At 35.1% G+C, this 22,131-nt stretch overlaps 1 pseudogene; it reads right to left on the reverse strand.

Annotated features, from left to right (window-relative positions):
• Positions 1-18,078: 18,078 nt before the first annotated feature.
• Positions 18,079-21,548, reverse strand: LOC109439613 (keratin, type II cytoskeletal 8 pseudogene; annotated as a pseudogene).
• Between the last annotated feature and the right edge of the window lie 583 nt (positions 21,549-22,131).

Here is a 22,131-nt window from a genome sequence, read left to right on the forward strand (position 1 = left end):
GTGTTAATTTTACAAAGGTCAGACATTTGTTATCACTGTAACTTCAGGCACAATAAGTAATTCATATGACTTTCATGAAACCAGTGGCTTTAGACATTTTTGGCCATGACCATAGAAAGAAATATATTTTACATAGTGACCCAGTAAAACTTTCATGATTCAGTACTTACTATATATAACAACCGCGATATTTTCTATCCTACTTGTTTTCTTTTTTAGTTTATTTTCCCAAATACTGGTCAGGATCCTCTTCATTGATTTCATAACCCATTGAGTCATGACCCTCATTCTGAAAAACATTGATGAGAGTATACACTAAGGTTTATATTTCTTGGACTCTACATGAGTTGAGTTCTGATTAATAAGGATCTCCCAATATACTCTCAGACAAAGTTTACCAAAGTATGTCCTGGAATGTTAAACGTTTTACAAAAAAACAAACAAAAAAAAATTGAGAGTCAAAAAGTTTGTGACGTATTCAGGTAAACAAAATGAAATGAATTTCTTTCTTTTTTTTTTTTTGGAACTTTACAGGGACTTTAATATCCTAAGTTATACTGTGAGTCTTCGAGAGAGATATAGTGCACTTTTGTCCTCATATTGATATGACCATAGAATGCTTTTCTCTCACGCTTTATCCTCCGAGGAACACACTAAGGGAAATGCCATTACAAAGACCAGTTATTAAAGTACAATGAACTTTGAGTCAGATAGGAAGGATTCACATGTAGATTCAGCCTCAGTTTTCTTGACTCTAAAATTGGTTTAATAATACTGCTTTTGCAAAATGTTCACGATAATTAACATAATCTTGCATGTAAACTGTCTAGCACAGTGTCCAGAAAATAGTAAGGGCTTAAACGAAAAATATTTTTTAGACAAAACTATGTGGCATAGGTACAGATGACTCACTGATAATGAAATATGGCAAGTTCTAAGAAAAGTAGGAAAATATAAACAGCTAAAATGGATGAACTTTTAATTTTACCAGAGATAATGTTAGGAGTCAAAGGCAAAGAAGTCGTTGAGTTCCTTCCACAAACTGACCCCTACCTGCCCGTGTAGCATCAAACCCCTGCCATTCCCTCCATCTTTCTTTGCCTCCAGCTAGTGTTGTTTCCCACACTCACGTCCACATTTGCTCATATTGATTTTTTCAATCTGTAGCACCATTTCTCTTCCTTTCCACAAGGCAAAGAACGTATTACAGAAGATGCTAATAGATTCTCCACAAAAATGCTAAAGAAATGTTTGTAGTATGTTTTCTTCCAAAGTATGTTTTAAGTAGTGTCAACTAAGAAATCCCCAAACCTGTAAAGAATTTTTACGAGTTTATTTGAGCCAAACTGACAATTCCCAATAAGCAAAATCTCAACAGACTGAGAAAATGCTCTAGAGAATGGTAGTTTTGCAGCTAATTTTATACATTAGCATCAAAGGAGGAGAAATAAAGAGGCTTCCGTGAGATCCACTGGTGGTAGATTAAGGGAGAGGGAGAAAGCAAAGTGGGGAAAACTCCGGGATTGGATAAAAAGTAGAATGGAGAGGTACATACTTTTTACATTTATGGTACATACAGATGGTATGCAGGGAACAAGATAACAATGAGGGGTTCTGTGTTCTTGTGCTCTGGTGCCAGCGGTTGTGCCTTGAGGGGTCTAGAAAAAAAGATTCCTCTGACATTTCAAAGGTATGTTATATTAGATGCAAAAAGACAACAGACAGGCTCATTTACGGTAAACATTGACCTTTCTTTGTCAAAGAAGCTACAGGTCTAGGAAGTGACTAACCACAAAGTGATTCACTTTTAGTTAGACATTTTTATGTTCAGACTATCATATGTGATTACTTTCAGTCTCTGAGTTTGCAGGCCTCCCGTGAGCTTGTCAGGTTTAGTATGTGACCCCTTTTTCATCTATAGCAAAGAAATGATTTCAAAAGTAATCACCTGTATGTAGTCTCCCTAATAGTGAAATCATCCCCTTTAAACTTAAGTTTCATGAAATCAGTTGATGTATGGACATTTTAATCTGTGCATCCTTGTATTGGCAGCAATTAACTAAGCACAGAGGTGTGTGTGTGTGTGTGTGTGTGTGTGTGTGTGTTCTCTGTTTGAGGCTGACTGGTCAGTGCTGTGTATGTGGATGACATTTTGATACCGAATGTTTATTGTATATTAAACATATAATTAAATTTTTTGTCATTTCTTGCAGCAAGAAATTCATTTGTATGTTTGTTATTGCTTCTGCTGTTTACCTTTTCCACACATTTTTAAAGACTTTATTTATTTAGAGCAATTTCAGGTTCACAGCAAAATTGAGGGGGCGATGCAGGGATTTCCAATATACCCCCTACCCCCACATGTGCATAGCCTCCTCTATTATCAGTATCACCCCAAAAGTAAGAAAAGAGTGATACATTTGTTAGAATTGATGAACCTATATTGTCACATCATAATCACTCAAAGTTCATAGTTTATATTATGGTTCACTCTTGTTTTTGTACATTCTATGGATTTGGACAAATGTATAATGGCTTGTATCCATCATTATAATATCATAAAAGAGTTTTCATAACCCTAAAAATCTTCTGTGCTTTACCTATTCATCCCTCCCTCCCCGCTAACCCTTAGCAAACACTGATCTTTTTATTTTTTTATCATTTCCATAGTTTTGACTTTTCCAGAATGTCATATAATTGGAATCATACAATATGTAGCATTTTTAGATTGGCATCTTTCATTGAATAATATGCATTTAAGTTTCCTCTATGTCTTTCTGTGGCTTAATAGCTCACATCTTTTTAGCACTGAATAACATTCCATTGCTTGGATGTACCACAGTTTATTTATCCACTGAAGGACATCTTTGTTGCTTCCAAGTTTTGGCAATTATGAATAAAACTGCCAGAAGCATCCATGTGCAATTTTTTGCTTGGACATAAATTTTAAATTCCTTGGGTAAATACCAAGAAGCATGATTGCTGTATCATATGGTAAGAGTATGTTTAGTTTTGTAAGAAACTGCCAAACTGTTATCTAAAGTGGTTGTACCATTTTGCGTTCTCACCAGCAATGAATGAGAGTTCCTGCTGCTCCACATCCTAGCCAGCATTTAGTGGGTAAGTGTTTCAGATTTGGGCTATTCTAATAGGTGTGTTGTGGTATCTCATTGTTGTTTTAATTTGAGTTTCCCATATGACATACTCGTATGAGGTGGAGCATCTTTTCATATACTTATTTGCCATCTGTATAACATCTTATAAGTGAGGTGGGTGTTAAAGTCTTTGGCCCATTTTTTTTTAATTGGGTTGTTAGTGTTGAGTTTTAATGGTTCTTTGTATATGTTACATAGCAGTCCTTTATCTCTATTTTATTTGGGGGGAAAAAATTGCAAATATTTTCTCCTAGTCTGTGGCTTGTCTTCTCACTCTTTTGACCTTGTCTTTCACAAAGGAGAAGATTTTTTGTTTTTTTTTAATGAAGTTCTTTCTCACACTTTTAGTATATCTAATGACCTCCTGTCAATATTCAGTAGATGGAATATAATTGTTTCCCACGGTCAAATAAATCTGAGACATTCTGTACTTAACTTTGTTCAAAGTGAGAGTACAGAACTTTATTGCATTATAATCAACTAAATTTATATCCACCTCTTCCTCTAAACTGCAAGTGCCTTGACAGCATTGACCTCTGCTTTATTCACTTTCAATTACAATTATCTAGCATAATTCCCATCTCATGGAAATTGTAGCTTCCTTAACTACTATACCCTTAGCATGTCTAGGGAAATCATGTCCTTTTTCCCTTACCTGGTGATGAGCTTAATTCCAGGTCCTGGGATTCTTGACACCTAGAACTAACACAGAGAAACTTTAGAGTAGGTACATGGAACTCACCACTATAGGACCGTGAAAGTTGAGCATATTGGCCATCTTCTCCATAGCTCTACCCTCTATAGTTTCAAAGAACACAGCTATAAGACCTGCAAAATGAGGTAATGGGGCTGAGAGCAGCACATATAGAATTACAATGTTGCTCAGTCAGGACAAGAGTCTCCCTTTCACACAGCACCCTCCCTGTTTTATGTAATACTGATTTTTCAGTTGTGGATCAGAGAATCAAGCATGCTGCCTATACATTACTCTTATTATTTGTTTAAACCAAGGCATTAGGTTGGTTAGGAGTTAGTATGCTAAACTTTCATACTCATAAAATAGAGTCTGACACGTAGTAGGCACTCAAGGAATATTTGTTGAATGAATGAGGGAGTTAATATTTACTATCTCTACTTAATAGAGTGAAATGAATAGGTTTTCTTTCCTCCCTACTCTCAGTGAATACGCTATTTCAATCTTGGACCCTTTTCACAAGAGTTTTTGCAAGTCCCATTGAAAGGAAAAAACAAAAACTTAAACAGGAAAGTTTATAAACATAAGGATCAAGAAATCAGAAATGGGAAAACCCTACTAGATCCTCTGGTTCATGCTTTAGCTAGTGGTTGAGGTAGTGTTGTTCCCATAGACTTTTCCTTCAGAGGAAAACCAATAAGGATAAATTTGGACATCCAGGATTTTTAAATTTAATCATTTGCTTTTAGAAGAATAATTTTACCATGCGACAAGACTTGAAAAATTATTCCTCATGTTCCTTGATTTTCCTCCTTTTTCTTGACTTGAGATTATTCATTGTACCCTCATCTTTGATTAGCACCATAAATATCTTTCTTTCTTTCCTTTATAAAATTTAGTTTTACAGTTAATGCATTTAACTGTTCATAACCAAATAACATGAGCAGATATTGCTATCAGCCATCCATTGTTTTTATAATCTTTTTCTACAAGTGTTTGAAATATTTTTTGCTTGGAAACTCTAAATGGCAATAGAAGATCAGAGTCTTCCTGGGGTTTAAACAGAAATGAGGGAGTTTTAAAATTCTTCCAAATGTTCCTTGATATGTGGCATAACCTAATAATTATAGCTATTTTATTAGTGAAGCATTCAGAATTATCATCAAATTACATTGCATTTATGCCATGATTTTCCTCTTGATAGTTCAAGAAACTCTAATATAGTGGAACTTGGGATAAAACAGATGAGTATTTAGGACCACTGAATGTAGTCAATGTATTCTCTTGGAGAGGCAGGGATTCAAAATCAAAGATGTGGTATAGTCCTTTTCACATAGTTAACCATTGAACAAATATATGACAAATTTAATTAAATAGCTAACTGACTCCTACCAACCATACCAGTGCTTATATTTTGAAGTGCCACCATACTGTGAACTTCAGAACTGCGTGTTACTTTCTGTAATTCTCAACTCAATGCTACAAAACATTTGGGAGATACCTCATAGTACAAGACTGAATTAATTACCATTTAAAAAAATAGAGTAGGATTCACCATTTTCAATGGGATTCAATATGATGTAAATTATCAAATTAGCAGTTACAGTTCTTAAATCAGATTCTTTTACAAAAGAATATAGGTTACCTTCAAGTCAGAAACTTAAGTGTTCTGAATTTATACTAGAGTCAAAACAAGATGAAATGGGTTTATGGGGAAAAAGCTATATTAAAATTATATTTGAGAATCCCTCCACTTATGTAGGATTTGTTACTGTAAATTGAAAAAATAAATTCTGTAAGAAAACTTCCTGTAGATTTTGAGATTAGGACACTCAACTCTTGCTATGCTGTCTCAAAGCAGAAAAATAGAGTCAAATGTCTTTGGGGTACTCAATCCAATGACTATGCAAAAACTACAGTTTTGCTATAGGGTGAGACATAATGTATTTTAAAAATCATTGTTGTACATTTGAACTAAATTTATATTTTATTATTTAATTATCTGAACCATCATATTATTTATCCACTGACTGGCAAAGTTTTCACAAAATGTTTTACAAGGGTTTTGTCTTTTTTTCCTTTGACGGAAAAACAAGCAAACTTAGCATTCCACTGAGTTATCTCATAAAAACAGCTTTTCAATAAGATCAATTCTTTAGTTCTTAGGGTGTTATATACATTCATTAAGGTAGCAAATTAACTTTTCCAGACTAGAATTAAGAATAATTTGCACAGAGAAAATGGGAAGAAGAAAACAATTCACCGAAGAAATGGAAAATTAGTTATGAAATCAACAACCAGTCCAAGACTGTCTCTCCTTAAGAAAACAACTCACAATCTTAGATGCTAGCTATTTAGGAAGAAAAACAGAAACAAACAAAACAAAAAACAAACTCTAATCTGGAAAGTTTGGGGTTTTATCTAAATAGATTCTCAGCCAGATGATAAACCAAATGTAATCAAGCTAGAAATTGTTGCTGCTCTTATTTGGTTGCTATTATTGCAAAGGGTCAATTATTTTAAGAAAAAACAAACAAACTAGATTTATGTCTAGGGTATTTATTTTGTTATTATCATACTAAAAGCAAGAACACAGAAGCTACCACTATTCTGACAAATTCAAATGATAAATGCTTAGTAGAGACATTTCAAATGTGAAATTATACAACCATTTTAGTAGTCTTATGCCATCTCAAAGAATTGTGAGCATTTTAGAAAGAACTTTTGCCATCAGTGTAGCTTAACACAGAATCAAATAGTCTAATGATATTTAATGCCTTTCCCACATTTGGAAAAAATTATCAGAAATATTTACTCTCTGTTTTATTTTTATCAATAATTTAAATTATTAATAGCATAAGAAAGTTATGCAAATCTATAAAATGTTAGTTATTCCTCAAATCTGTTGCCTTTAGTAAAAAAAAGTTTCAATATTTGAACTAAATACCAGTTGATGACAATTCATGCTGAAAACATGTCTTCATTTACTAGGCAGTTTTATTCCCACTCCAAAAAGAAATGTAGGTGCACATGAGAAGTTGACCTGTGGATATATATATTTTTAATGCATATGTTGTATGCAACTCTTAGCTGTTCTGATTCAGTAGATCTGTGAAATTTGGTATTTATGTTTTTCTAAAGTTTCACAGATAATTCAATCTCAACTGTGTCCAAAAGCATGCTGCTCAAACTTTTAGTTACCTACTAAATGGAAATTCTCATTCACTATAAGTTTGGGGTAGTGCAGTTTTAACAAGTTCTCCAGTAATAGTGACATGGCTAGTCCTCAGAAAACACTGAGTGGCAAGGCCCAGGGACATACTATTCATATATAATTACAGAAAATAGGAACCACGTGACATTAAAACCAAGCTTGAGCTATGTAGAATAACATCTAATTTTGTCCCCTATTTCTTACTAAACATCCATTATACACAATCAACATATAATTCAGAACTGGGTAGAAATAAGCCCAGGAAAGCATCTTGTGGCATTGATTAGGAGATTAAATGCGCTTTGACTAAAAAGGCATGTGTTTTTTTACACAGTGAGCACGTGATTAAACCAAACCAGTTTACAAAAGGTTAATTATTAATTTTTTGAAAAATAAATCACAATATACAATCTATAATCTCTCTCAGGAATGTTTGGTGCCCATAGTAACTCACGACAGATATTTCTCTTTGAGGTGCTATGTTTCTGAACTGCTCATGCAATAAGCATCCTACACTGAGGATGGAAATTTGCCGACAATTTGCTGTCCATTAATAGTTTAGAATTCAAGGAACTGTCTGATGTCATTCATCTTTGAGAAAAGAAAGGAATCGTTGAAGGAATTTGTTGATACTTTTACTGCAAGACTAACCACTAGGTACTGTAGTTTGAGGGACTTAATTATAGAATAATTTTCTTGATAAAAATCAAGTCTTTAATTCCAATATTTTAACATATGTTTCAAGACCATATAGAATGTCTCTAAGGTTCATAATTCCTGTTTTCTCTTATATCATATAATATGGCTTCTTTAAATGCTGTTTTTGGGTATATAAATGTCCTACTAATAATCCCTTTGATTACTTTAGAAAATACTGTTCTTTCATCCTTTATGAAAATACATGAAGTGTTCTCATTATCAATATGTAGATAGAGATAAGCTCTATTAAGAGAATATTCTATAACAGATGTTAACTACTTATTATCAGCACATTTACTTTTTTTGTTCTGTCACTATTCTTTTTTCCTATATCCCCTCAACCCCGCTCCCCCTACATACATACACATGCGTGCGCGCGCGCACACACACACACACACACACACACAAGCTCTGTGTTCACTTACTTCAAGGAAAGACTAAAAAGAGAAATACCCCGCATATAGTTTGTCTTCTTTGCTTTTGTTTCCCAGAAGCTTAAGGTAGAGACATGGGTGACTTTTGGTGAAAGAGACAGAGAGTTTTACACAAGGTCTCAGAGGGCAAGGGCTGTTGTTCAGTCTAGGGAAGCCCAAACCCAGGCACTTATGCTCCCCACCAAGCCACAAAGTCTGGGATACAAGGAATATCAAATGTAACCTGTGCTATTCAAACCTAGAGAGGTCACTGTGTTTTGGTGAGTCTAAAATTCTAGGAAGGCCAAGTAACTGAGATTGAATTTCCTGCTGGTCCAGAGAGCTGGGGATTTAAAGATGTTTTAACTAAATTTAAATAAATAAAGAAAAGTAACATTGCTAGAACATTCCAGTTGTGGTTGCCAATCACATTTGCTGAACCTAAATTTGTCCATTCTAAGCACGATTTTATAGTAGAGAAGTGGTGTCCATCCCTCTTTATAACAATGCCGTGTTTCCTTGAAAATAAGACCTAACCGGAAAATAAGCCCTAGCATGATTTTTTCAGGATGACATCCCCTGAACATAAGCCCTAATGCATCTTTTGGAGCAAAAATTAATGTAAGACCCCGTCTTATTTTTGAGGAAACACTGTACTTAGGAGAGTTCTCTAAGTTCAAACTTTATAAAACTCTTTTAGAAAATGATTTGTTGAGAAAAATCAAACACCCACCAAAGATGGAGAGTTCAGACGTATTTTACCACATGGTCAGTGTAAGCACAAACAAATATAGAGTATATAGTGAAACACTAATATGAACTCCACTTGCTTTGCACTAAGTAATTGGTGAGACTCTTTAGAGTGGCTAAGAGATGTTGCCTTACATCTAATTGGGTCTGGATTTGCTTCTTTGCATTGTTCAAGCATGGCTGATTACTTGTGTAAATCAAGCTGATTTTGTTCCTTGTTAATTTCAGAGAGACTTGTTTTCCTCTATCAAGAGCCTCTTTGCTAAGAGATATTGACAAGTACCAATATTCACAGCTACCATTAAGGAAATCATTGGCCAACTGTTTTCTCTAGAGTTCCAGAGGTGTTCTCCTTCTCATAGACTTTAGAAATGCCAGCAGTCTATAGAATTTATTCTAGTAGAACTGTCTAATTGCTTGGCCCTGCAGTACTCTAACCTGCGGACTCTTCATGCTGTTGTCCTAGAGTGACAGAGGGAGGGACACTTTAAATGCAGAAAAAATCAGTTCCTGATCAGAATCCCAGGTCAAGGCAATTCTTGGGGGTGAGGTGGGGTGGGGCAAATCCTCCATAACAGGGGCTATTCATATGTAATGATTTTCACTTTGAGCCATTATCACATGCACTATCAAGGTACTCCTCACTTTAACACCATATGCTTTTCTTTTAAGTTTGTACTGTAATGTGTGCATGCAGCTAATAAAGCACATAAACAAAACTCCATTTCCTATAAGCAAAGACAAGCTGAAAATATCACTGGCAGATAGTCAACATTTAGACATGAAAAATTCTTTTATCACTTCATAAAAATGCTTTTCATAGAATACTCCATCTCAGCCCTATTCAATAACATATTCTAAACTCCACTTCTTCAAGGACTGTAGTTTGTTCTCAAAGAATATTATACGTTTAATTTGTTACACTACATGTGCATCTCTTGCCAAATATTTCCCCATAAGTGTCAGTGACTTCAAAAGTAAAATCTTATTTTAACCAGTCTGAGAAAACCTACAACTACCCAAAAAAACGCCATTCATAAATGATGAGCCATCTTAGGAAGTTTTCTTCCTAAAACAACTATTGCATTAACGTAAGTATAAAACATTCTACAGTGGTATTCTAACAAATGCTCTGAGAATATAACTTCTTTATACTCAATGAACCTAGTCAAAACAAAACAAAATAAAATCCTTATAAACATGCAAACCAGAGGCTGCTTAACTTGCAAATGACGAAAACATCTGGGTGTGCAGAATTTATTTATTTCAGTAAACAGACCTCTCAGAAAAACTATGAAATGTGTTAAGATTTTATTTGAGCCAAACTCACTTTCACTTAGTCCTTTTTGGATTAGATGGTAACTCTACCCACTACCCTTTCAGGCATGTAATTGTTTCCATTCTAATCCCCACCTCCAGGCAAGGAAGAACCTTATCTAAAGTATTTATTATTATTAGCTGACTTGGCTTTAAATTAAATTCATTTACCCTTTTTACTGTGTGACATTTATGTTATATTGTTACATGTGTGTGTTTGTATACACACACGCACATACACATATAACGGGAGTGCCAAAAAACTGTATACACATTTGTATTCATCTTTTGTTATCAGTATATATTGAGTATTACAATTTTAATACAGTTTTTTCCTTTCTTAAAATGTGTATACATTTTTTGGGGCACACTCTGTATATATGAATAGAGAGTAGAAATGAAATGGAGTCACTATAGCCAAGCTGTTAAATTACTAAAATCAAGTAGGTTGAGGTAGGAGGAAACGATTCCATTCTTGTTTAAATGGGAACCCAAACTTTTGAACTATCCAGTCCTGGGTCAATGCCTTCTTATAGGTCAGACCTCCACATAACCTTCTAATTACCCACTGAAGGACTCATGTATCCAGACCAATTGACATCCACTTGGCATCCATCATCCAGAATACCTGACATCTGACTGATAACTGTCCTGAACCAATGCTAGGGCTAAGAATGCGGAACTAAGTCTTCTCAAGGCTGAACTTTTTACTATAAGAACTGTTTTTCTTTCTTCTTCAAACACTTCTGAGTTTTTGACTAATTGTGTTTCCTGTTTGCAAACCCGAAAACCCTTGATTAAATCTTTATCATTTATTTCAAGCGAAGCCTCCAGATATATATACATGCACATGTATATGTAACACAGGCATACTAACATCATATATATATATATATATATATATATATATATATATATACACATATACATATATATGTTTATATATCCTGTTATTATAATGCTACTATAACTAAAATAAAATATCCAGATTATTTATGCTTACAATATTGTGATATTTAAGAAATATACACATATATATGTAATGTGTATATTCATACATATATGTATATATATGTTTATATATATATATATATATATATATATATATATATATATATATATATATATATACATATATAACACTTATGCTTGTGATATTTTGAAAAAAAATACATATGTAAAAATTTGGTCATTCAGATGACCAAAATATATTTCTCATTTATATTTGGTCTTCATTCACAGTTCCAACTCCCTTGGAACTTCTTGAGGGATCAGACCAACCATATCTGTGTTATATTAATGAGGTGGCTTTTGGAAAGCATCTAAGGATGGGGACCGGTTGCTAGAGGAACCAACCATTAACAGAGACATAGAACTTGCAGTCCCACCTCCTGGTTTCCAAGGAGGGGAGGGGGGCTAGAGGTTGGATCAATCACTAGTGACCAATTATTTAATCAATTATACCTCCATAAAGAAGCCTCCATAAAAACTCAAAAAGGAACGGGTTCAGAGGGCTTCCAGGTTGAAGAACCAGAACCTTCCACATGCCACCATGCTCCATGAAGACAGAAGCTCCCTTGTTTGGGACCTCGCCCTATATAGCTCCTCATCTGGTTATTGAATCAAATCCTTTAATATCTTGTGCAATAAACTGGTAATCTACTGAGTAAACAGATTTCCTGAGTTCTGTGAACTGTTCTAGCAAATTAATTGAACCCAAGAAGAGGGTCATGGGTACCTCTGATTTGTAGCCAGTTGGTCAGAAGCACAGGTAACAACCTGGGGTTGTGATTGGTGTCTGATGGTGGGAAGTCTCTTAGGACTGAGCCCTTAACCTGTGGATCCTACTTGTAGTACTATCTCTGGATAAAGTCTGAATTTAGTTGAATTGTAGGACATCCTGGTCATGTCCAAAAATTGCTTATTGGTGTGGGGAAGCCTACACACACAAACACATAAACACACACACACACAATCACATACAAGCACACCAGAATCGTGTCCAGGAGCCCAAGAGAATACACAGATATCATATTAACACAGTACCAATGTAACATCACATATATAACACAATAACAGTATATACTCATATATACACACACATAACATCTAGCAATTTTAAGTAGTGTAGCATTATAATATCTTAGGATAACTCTCAGGGTTTTTTTTCCCTAATTTTTTTTAGCTATTCACACTTCAAAAGAGGAAAAAAGCAAGCAAACAAAAAAGAGTAAGATAGAAAGAGAAAAGAGGTAAGAAAAGGAGAAGAACTATAAGGAAAAGGAGGAAAAATCACATCGAAATTAGAATTATAACTTATTTTGTGGAGAATTGTATATTTATAAAATCAAATCCTCCCTGCCCTGCATATGATGTGTCTTTCCATGTAGGTGTTTTCTATGACCCTCAGTAAATTTTCATTAATATTCTTCTTATTACTGCTCATTAGTTCTAAGTTTATCCATAGATAGTTTAAATTTTTTTGCTGTTGTGAAAGAAATCTGATTTTCATTGTATTTTCAAACGGTTACAGCTCAGTTGTAAAGCTATTTGAATCTTCATCTGCTCAAGTCTTTTGTTTACATTTCAACTGATTCAGCATGCTAGGAAGTGTAGCAAATAAAATAATGAGAGTCATTTATTGCCCTCTTCCCACCCCAAAAACCAATAAATATGTGTGTAGATTTTCTTCCTTGGCCTTTGGTTGCTATGCATGGCTTTATAAATTTCTTAACCTTAAACCATTCTTACATAGTTCCTACTTGATCATGATATGTTAGTACATTAAAATCATGTTATACTGAATTTACTAATATCTTTAGAATGTTTACACTGTCATAACTGAGATAGAACTGCAGTTTTTTGCACTTTGTAAGATTTTGCCATTAGGCTTATAGTAGCTAGATTAGAAAATTTTCCTTCTTTTCCTTGGGCCTTTATATTAATTCTTCCTTGAACGTTTAGAAAAATTCACCTGTAAACCTTTTAAAAAAGGAACCTTAAAAAGTAACTCAATTTTTAAATACTTCTCTATTTCTTAGTCTTGTGAGGTTTTCTAATTATTTTAGAATCCATCTTATTAATTTATATTTCTATAAAATATTATATATCTTTAAGATTGTTAACACAATTAATATGGTTGTATAAGTCTATTTTAAAATTTTTATAGATATATTATACGAATTTTTTAATAATTTTTTGTACATATATTATATGTAATATTTTGTTTAGATTTATCATCACATTATATATAATTTTATGGTTTTTAATAAACCTGTTCCTAGCTATTATGATTGTCTATAGATTTTCAGTTTGTAATTACTTATTTTACATTTTGTATTAATTAGTTTTTCTCCTGCTTTCCTTAGAGATGACTCCTCATTTACAAATGTTTTGAAGTTTTTAATAATTTATTTTCACTCATGTTTAATAATGGAAACATGTAGGCTATCATTTTCTCAAACGGCTTTGGTCCTTTAGTACAAATTTTGATACATTGAATTTTCATTGTTCTTATTTTATGTGTAGCCTCTAATCTATCTAGACTATCTGGAAATTTTCTCTTTTGTTCAAGAGTTGCTTGGTGGAGGATATCTGTTTCATCTTGTCACTGCCTAAGATGTAACTCCTATGTAAGTTCCTTTAATAAATTCTTAATGAAATGCTAGGAAAAAAAAAGAGTTGCTTAGAAGTAACTGAATTTATTTTCTTTAGACTTATGCTATTAATTTCCCTTTTTACTTATTTTGCCTTGTGTTCAGTGAGGCTGTTTTAGTTTCAGAGTCAGGCTTTCTTCAGCTCATTAAAATTATCTTTATCTTTTCATTAGTACTTCATTTCTTTGGCTCTCTTTCTCTTTCTGAAATCTCTATCATATGCATATTGAATTTCTTGCTTCTGCCCGTCAACCTAAATAAAGAGGTAAACTGAGGCAAACTCAAATTATCAGAAATAGAAGTTTCAGATAATTTGAGTTTATTCAGGAATAGCAGAAGAATTGCAATTCTGGAAACACACGCGGTAGCAAACTACAGGCGAGTCCATTGAAAACATGGGGTGGGCTGTATTTATGGTTGAGGAGTGCAAAGAAGGGGAAGTCCTGCAGAATCCAAGCAGAAAGTTCATTGTCTTGAGGACAGGGAGAGTTTGTTGGCACATGTTCATTGGTCAGGAGATAAATCTTGATCGTCTGTAATAAATCAGGCGTTTATGAGAAATTAGTCTCTCAGTTCTTAAGCTTCTTTCTTCTGAGAATAATGTATGTGTAAGATTCTCCATTTCATATCCTCCAGATCCATTTTCTAGATTAAAATCCTTTCACATGTCTATACCTTTTTTTCCATTATTTTTATTTCTGTTTCTCTTTATTTAGGCTATGGTAGAATTTATTAAACATGTCAAAAATTTTAAATTCAATTTGCTATAACATACAAACCTTTCTTCACTGCCTTTTTCATTGCTTTTAATTTGGAAACCATTTTTTTTTAATAATCTTTAAATTATAGTTAAGTTGCTCTTATGGGTCTCTTTTTACCACTGACTATATTGGTTACATAAATGTAGAGTTTCTTAGAATCTTACTGAGTACACAAAAAGGTTTCAAAATTTTCTCCTGTTTCTTATAGTAAGTTCTAGTGCTTCAGAGCATTTCCGTTTGTTTGTACTAAAATAACAGATGTGCCTGATGATTTTCCTGTCTCCTCAGGCACACCTGAGGCAAAGGAAATTATCTTGTTCACAATTAGAAGCTGATACGGAACTGTCAAAGACTATGTGGGTCCCTCTGTTCAAACCTTTCTAGCACAAAAACATATAAATATAAAAATTTGAGATTTACTGTAATCATACTTTGCTAGTTCAGAGGTACAGTGGCCTGGGGAGAAATAGGAAGTATCTAAAGCCAAAGACAGCAAGTAGTAGCCAAGAATTAGCTGGCAGAGAACCACCATTCTTTGCCTGGCACAGTTTCACTTGTTAGGAGCCAAAGAAGAGCCCCACTTCTACCTAGTGGGCCAAGTAGGCAGGGAGTAAATGCCACTTCGGGCATCTCTGCTTGCCACGACCTCCTGGAACCAATTGTATTTCCCAGAAGCAGTAATAAAATCCATATTGTTCCGCTGACTTTGGATGGGGAAAAGGGAGAGTATTGGTGGCTTACGTGGATTTTGCCAGGCCTTTTGTACTTGCTTTCAGTACTTTACCTATAGAGGATCATGTTTCTAATCAACCATTTCTTCATTTCAATTCTGTTTATTCAAGCAACCCAAAATTCCTCAAAATTTCTCATGAAAGAAAATCACTGCTTCGTGGGTTATCAGAATTAGTAAAAGTTCTTCCTTACTTTTATATTCCATTGATCATTTCCATTCAAATCATCAAATCATATAATTTTTAGTCATATGTGCTTAATTAATAATCTTTGTTAATGGAGGGCTTTTTCTTTCTTTCTGGGTTTTTTTTTTTTTTTTTTTGGTTTTGGTTGTGGTTTTGGCTGTAAGATGCCTTCTATTGACATTCTAGGATACAATCCTATGCTTTCTATTTTATTTCTACCTCTGGTTGTGAAGTTTCTGAAAACAGTGCTTAACGACGGCGTTAGTTTGTCCTTTGACATCTGGGAAAATGTTAGACTTACTTTGGTCCATGAATGGAAGAAAAGTCTATGCTGCTCTCTTCACATTTTCCCGGCTTCCGGCATTTTCCAAAACAGCTGTAAAGAGAGTTTTGTTCCAGTACTTCATAGATCCCGTTAGCCTTTTTGTTCAGAGAGGATATATTTTTCTCCACAAATTAACAAGAATCCCTTCCACTAGAAAGTACAGGAAAACAAATATTTTAGATCTAAAGAGTAGATTACATTGGAGGTTCACTTTTTATAACAAAGGCAACAATTTCATTTGTAAATTAAATAATATTATGGTAAAATATATACTTTCTTGACAGCAAAAGCAATAAAAAATATGAAGGAATGAGTTGAATATTTTCAGATAAAATATATTGAAATTTCAAGGAAAAAATATAAAAATCCTTTTAAGATAAATTATCAGAAATATGTTTTTTCAGGTCCTTATTTATATAATCTTCTATTTCCTTTCAAAGAAAATTTTCCCTCTTAAACTTCTAATATCCGACCCCTTACTTTTTTTTTTATTACTTATATTTATCTTAAGTACCACCAAATTCTATCTGAATACTGCCATGCAATTTAAAAAGGGAGGCACTCAGATGAATGGAACCAATAATACAATCATTTCTCATTTTAACTCTCAGGTATTGATCATGTATGGACAGTGATCTACTCAACAATTTTTCATAAATCAACTCACTACACTCTGCTATGAGACTTCTGGGGAAAAAAATCCATCTTTATGCTCCTATAGTCTGATTTCGTTTGTTTGTGTTTGTTTGTTTTACATTACAGTAACTCTTTGGCAAGGCAACAGAAGTCATCAGCTATGGGGAATTCCCCTCACTTGTACATTTCAAAAGATATTACCTTAAATCAATATTTTACACATAATAATATTCTAAGAAAATGCATTTGCCATGAATCCTTTTTGATATTCACTGTGTGCTGGAAGACACGCCTAGCGATAACACGGGAACACAGGTAGGGATGACATAATCTACCATTCCTTTACAGATAAACTTCTTCTAAATCAAGAAGAAAGACTGGCTGTATAAAACCCAGATTGCCAGGATATTGGGATGATGTATCTCTATTAGCCATCCGTTGATTGACTGATTATGAGCAAGCCTGATTCACTAAATCAATATTCCCTTCCTCCTTCCCTAACGTTGCACAATCAGTTTAGGGAACTATATCAGTAAAGAATGCTTCTGACTTCATAGAACAGAAACCCTACAAAGAGTAACACTATCTGTCTTCAGATAACTAGATGTTTGGCAATAGTCTCTCCAGGCTAGTGAATTTATTCAAAAATATTAACATGGACCTGGCTGTCCATCTTTCTATCCTGCTCTCCTTAATGTGTGGGTCTTATCCTCATGACTAAGGCTTCATGGTCACAAAATTATCGCTGCACTTTAGGTATAGAAATGATATTACAAGGAAGAAGGTGAAAAAAAAGTTAAACTGTGAAGGACAGTTGGTACCCATAATCAAGAAGACAAAATTGTCCCTAACTCCAGCAAATTCTCTGTAATCCTCATAGCTGTGTCACATGGCCACCACTAGCTTCAAGGATGTCTGGGGTATTGACTTACTTTAGATGGTTCCACTGCCTCCCTTAACAAAATCAGGGATATTTTAGTAAGAAAAATAAAAAAATGTATATTGAATAGACGAAGAGCTTCATCTGCTAAACAGACTTCCCTGACAGATGCTTTTTCTGTGGTCTAAGTGTAATTTTAGAGACCCTGGTTCTGAACAGCTGATTGATACTGGTGCGCATGAGTTGTATGTATTAGGTTTTTCCATATCTGAGTAACATGAATATTAAGTTTATTTTAAATAATCACTTACATAGGTTTTGTTTCACATACATTTAAATACATCAAATATATTCTTCACATGGACAATTTAAAAGAATTTATACAATATACTTACTGATATTCCCTATAAATCCCTATTGAATTTTGACTTCAAAACCATAATTGCCTCCAACCCTTTAATATTTCAGAATACCCCACTTGATATCTACTCTATTGAGAACACTAAAGGCATTCCTTCCTCTGTAACTTCATCTCTCCTCCTCAAAAGCCCTACTTGATATTGCCTTTTGTCTATGAGAAGAAAAATAAAGGTCAGCTCTTTGTTTCAAGATTAATTATTCAAATTTATTTGTTTCAAGATTAATTTATTCAAATTTACCGTGTTTTTTTTTTAAAATATTTTATTTTAGAAAAGTTTGTGATTTACAGAAAAGTTGCAAAGATAGTACAGATAATTCTCATACACTCAACACCCAGATCCCCTGTTATTAACATCTTACATTTGTCACAGTAAATGAGCCAATATTGATATACTATTAACAAAAGTCCATACTTTATTCAGATTTTCTTTGTTTTTACCTAATGCCCCTTTTCTGTTCTAGTATCTCATTCAGGATACTACATCATGTCTGCCTAGGTTCCTCTTGGCTGTGATAGTTTTTCATACTTTCCTTGTTTTGATAAATTTGGTAGTTTTGAATACTGATCACTTTGTAAAATACCCTTCAAATGAGATCTGTCTGATATTTTTTCTAATGATTACACAACGTTTATAAGTTTCTAGGAAAAAGACCACAGAGGTAAAGTGTTGTTTCTTCACATGATATCAAGGGTCCATGCTATCAACATGACTTTATTGTTGGTGTTAACCTTGATCACCTGACTGAGGTAGTGTTTTCAGGCTTCTCCTCTGGAAAGTCATCATTTTTTACCCCCCTTTCCATGTTGTTTTCTTTTGGACAGAAGTTATTAGATATAGTCCACACTTAATGAGTAAGGGGTTATTTCTTTCTTGAGGTAAAAATATCTACATAAATTATTTGGAATTCTACATGGGAGATTTGTCTATTCCCCCCCCCCAATTAATTTATATATTCAAATTAATTATTTATTTATATCCGTGTGGACTCATGGGTATTTATTTTCTACTTTGGATTATAATCCAATACTATATTGTGCCATTGCTCAAATTTTTCCAATTTTGGACATTGGAAGCTCTTTCAGTTGGTTCCTGTGTCCCTTTGACATAGTCCCGTCATTGGTATCTGTATTTTTCTTCGTTTTTTTGGTACTTCCTTACTTTCTGTCATTACAAGATGCTCCAGGATCATTCTGTATATTTTCTGCCCTAGCCCTGGAATCAACCATTTCTCCAAGGAGCCTTGCTTTCTTTTATTGGAGAATGGTATTAGATACCAAGACCTGGGTGCTAGGTACAAATTTAGTTTTAGGTACGTAGCAGTTGTGATGTAGTGGAAAGTACACCTGAATTGAATTCAAACTTGGAATGAGGAGAAAAAAGATTCAAAGCCTGGGTCTATCATTTTCTAACTGTGTCATCCTGGCTATATTACTTAGCTTTTCTGCCCCTTAGTTTCCTCCTAATTAATATAGTATATTAGTACCAGCTAATACTTGTAGAACAGGATTTCTCAACCTTGGCCATGTTGACATATATGCCAGATAATTCTTTGTTGTTAGGAGCTGTCCTGTGCATTTGTAGAACATTTAGCAGCATCTCTGGACTCTACCCACTTGATACCAGCCAGTAGCATATGCCAGTAATGATCATCAAAAATGACTCCAGACGTTGCCAAATGTCCCTTGGGAATAAAATTACCCCCCAGTTAAGAACTACTGTAGAATATTCCCTTTGTAGCAGACACAAAGTACTTCAAATGCATCATTTCTTTAACACTTACACATACATAAATCCGTTAAGATTGATATTAATACACACATGCAGAAAGGGTAAAGGAAAAGGTAAGAAACTAAGTTTCCATAGCTAATTAGATGTGGTGCTGAGGTTTGAGCCCAGAGAGTCTGACTTCAAAACTTATGCTCTGAATAATAATACAACTCCTCTGTGAAAGATATAATAATTCTGCCTTCACCAAGTTATAACGAGAATTAAATGAGATGTCATCTATAAGAGATGTCATCTCATATGGTTCTTAATCTAGAGCAACAATGGTTATGTGATCTTGACAAGTCATGAAGCATTTCTTGTTTTACCTTTCTCATCTGTACACAGGGGCAGTGGAAGCACGAGTATATGTCCTTCAAGCTACGTACCTTCTAGCGCTATTACCTTGGATTAAGTCATTAGGAATTCACAGGCAGAAATGGAATCAGATTTCCAAGCATTATGAAATAAGTGAATGATAAGGAGAGGGAAACAAATATGAATATGGTGTTAAAAGTATTTGTATGATTACATGAAAGAGAAATGTAATCCAGGAAAGATTCCCTTTCTTCTGTTGGAAGAGATCTGAGTATGTTTGTAGGCAGAAGGTAAGAAACTTATAGAAGGAAGAACTAAAGGCAAATACTAGAAGGATTAGTAAGTCGAGCAAGCTTGCTGTGGAGGCAGGAGGAGATTCAAGTATAGATTCCATTGGCATTTACTGAATGCTTTGCATCCCAGACAAGACCAGCTCTCCTTGCCCTCCAGCAGTTTATGGTAGGTGGCAATCTCCACATCTAGGGCCAGCATGATGTTCATGAGCTCCTGGTACTCATGCAGCCACAGGGCCATGTCCACTTGGCGGTACTCAGAGCAGCCCCTCCAGCTCGGTCACCTTGGCCTGAGAATCCTTGAGAGACAGCTCCTCATGCTGCTCAGCATCAGCGATGATGGCCTCCAGGGAAAGCCTCTGCCCTTTGAGGAGGGCATTGATCTCAGCCTGGAATTGGCTGATGGTCCAGTTCATCTCAGAAATCTCTGTCTTCGTGCGATGCAGGTCACCCCCGTGCTTCCCAGCCAACGTCCGTGGTTGCTGGTACTTGATCTGGTACATGGTCTCAGCCTCCGCCCGGCTGTCATCGGCAGTCTCCTGGTACTGGGCCTTCACCTCGGCAATGGAGCCATCCAGGTCCAGGGACAGCACTACAGACGTGTGGGAGATCTGGGGCTGCAGCTCACGAATCTCCTCTTCATACAGCTGCCTATAGAAGTTATTCTCATCTGTCAGCCCTTCTTGGTGAGACTCCACCTCTACCTCCTTTGTGTAAGCTCCATCCACATCCTTCTTGATGAGGATAAATTCATTCTCCATCTCTGTGCATTTGTAGATCTCATACGAATCCTTGTACATATTCTTCAAGTCCTCCACCAGCCTCTGCATGTTGCCAAACTGCCTTTAGTCTCAGTTTCTCCTGCCGTGGGAGGTTGTTGATGTCGCTCTCAAACATGTTTTCCATGTTGCTGTGAATTGTCTTCTGCTGCTGCAGGAAGTTCCACTTGGTCTCCAGAATCTTGTTCTTCTGCTTCAGGCTCCACATCTGGTTGATGAAGGAGGCAAACCTGTTGTTGAGGGTCTTGATCTGTTCCTTTTCCTGGGTGCACACAGCCTGGATGTTGGGGTTCACCTCCAGCTTCAGGGGACTCAGCTGGCTCTAGTTCACCTGAACAGCTGTAATGCTCCCCACACCCCCAGCCCGGGTCAGATTCATATTGATGCCCAGGCCAGCCCGGTAGCCGCCGCCCACCTGGGAAAAGGTCAAGGAGATGATGCTGATGCTGATAGCACTCGAGTAGGAGCATCTGCTGAAGGCCTGGGGCCAGACGTGGACACCTTGTAGGTCTTCTGGGTCCCCCTTGTCAACACAGTGGAGGCCAAACCAGACATAGCAAAGCCTTGTATTTTTATATACAAGGTGCTCCTGCAAACAAACAACACTGTAGTAGAAAAATTGTCAAAGACCTGATTAAAAGAAAAAATATAAATGATTAATAAGCATGTGAAATTAAAAGTGAAATTTTAATGAATCCAAAACGCAAAATGCAAACAATAAGATATTTTTATCTCATACATTATTATGGATAGGTTAAAATGTAATGCAAACTTGTACGTATGAGGTAAAAATATAATGCAAAAACTGAAAGTGCAAATTTATACTTTTCTGTTAAACAATTTGATATGGTATCATTTAGCTATTGCTGCATAGCAAACATCTTTAACATTCCAGTGACATACAAAAATAAGCATTTATTTCTCACTTACAGGTTTCTGGGACAGCAGGAATGACTCTACTTCATTCTGAAATTTCTGTTGGGGTGATCTCCTCTATACGTATCTCATCCTTCTCCTGAAACCAGTGGGCTAACTAGAGCAAGTTTTTCTCATGGTGATGGCAGAGGTACACAAGGACAAGTGGAAATGCCCTGGATTCCTTTGGACTCAGGCTTGGACCTGGCACATACCAAAAGCC

The sequence above is a fragment of the Rhinolophus sinicus genome, chromosome 1 (genome assembly GCF_057876585.1).
Source record: "Rhinolophus sinicus isolate RSI-liver-muscle chromosome 1, RSI-T2T, whole genome shotgun sequence".
Lineage (NCBI taxonomy): Eukaryota > Metazoa > Chordata > Mammalia > Chiroptera > Rhinolophidae > Rhinolophus > Rhinolophus sinicus.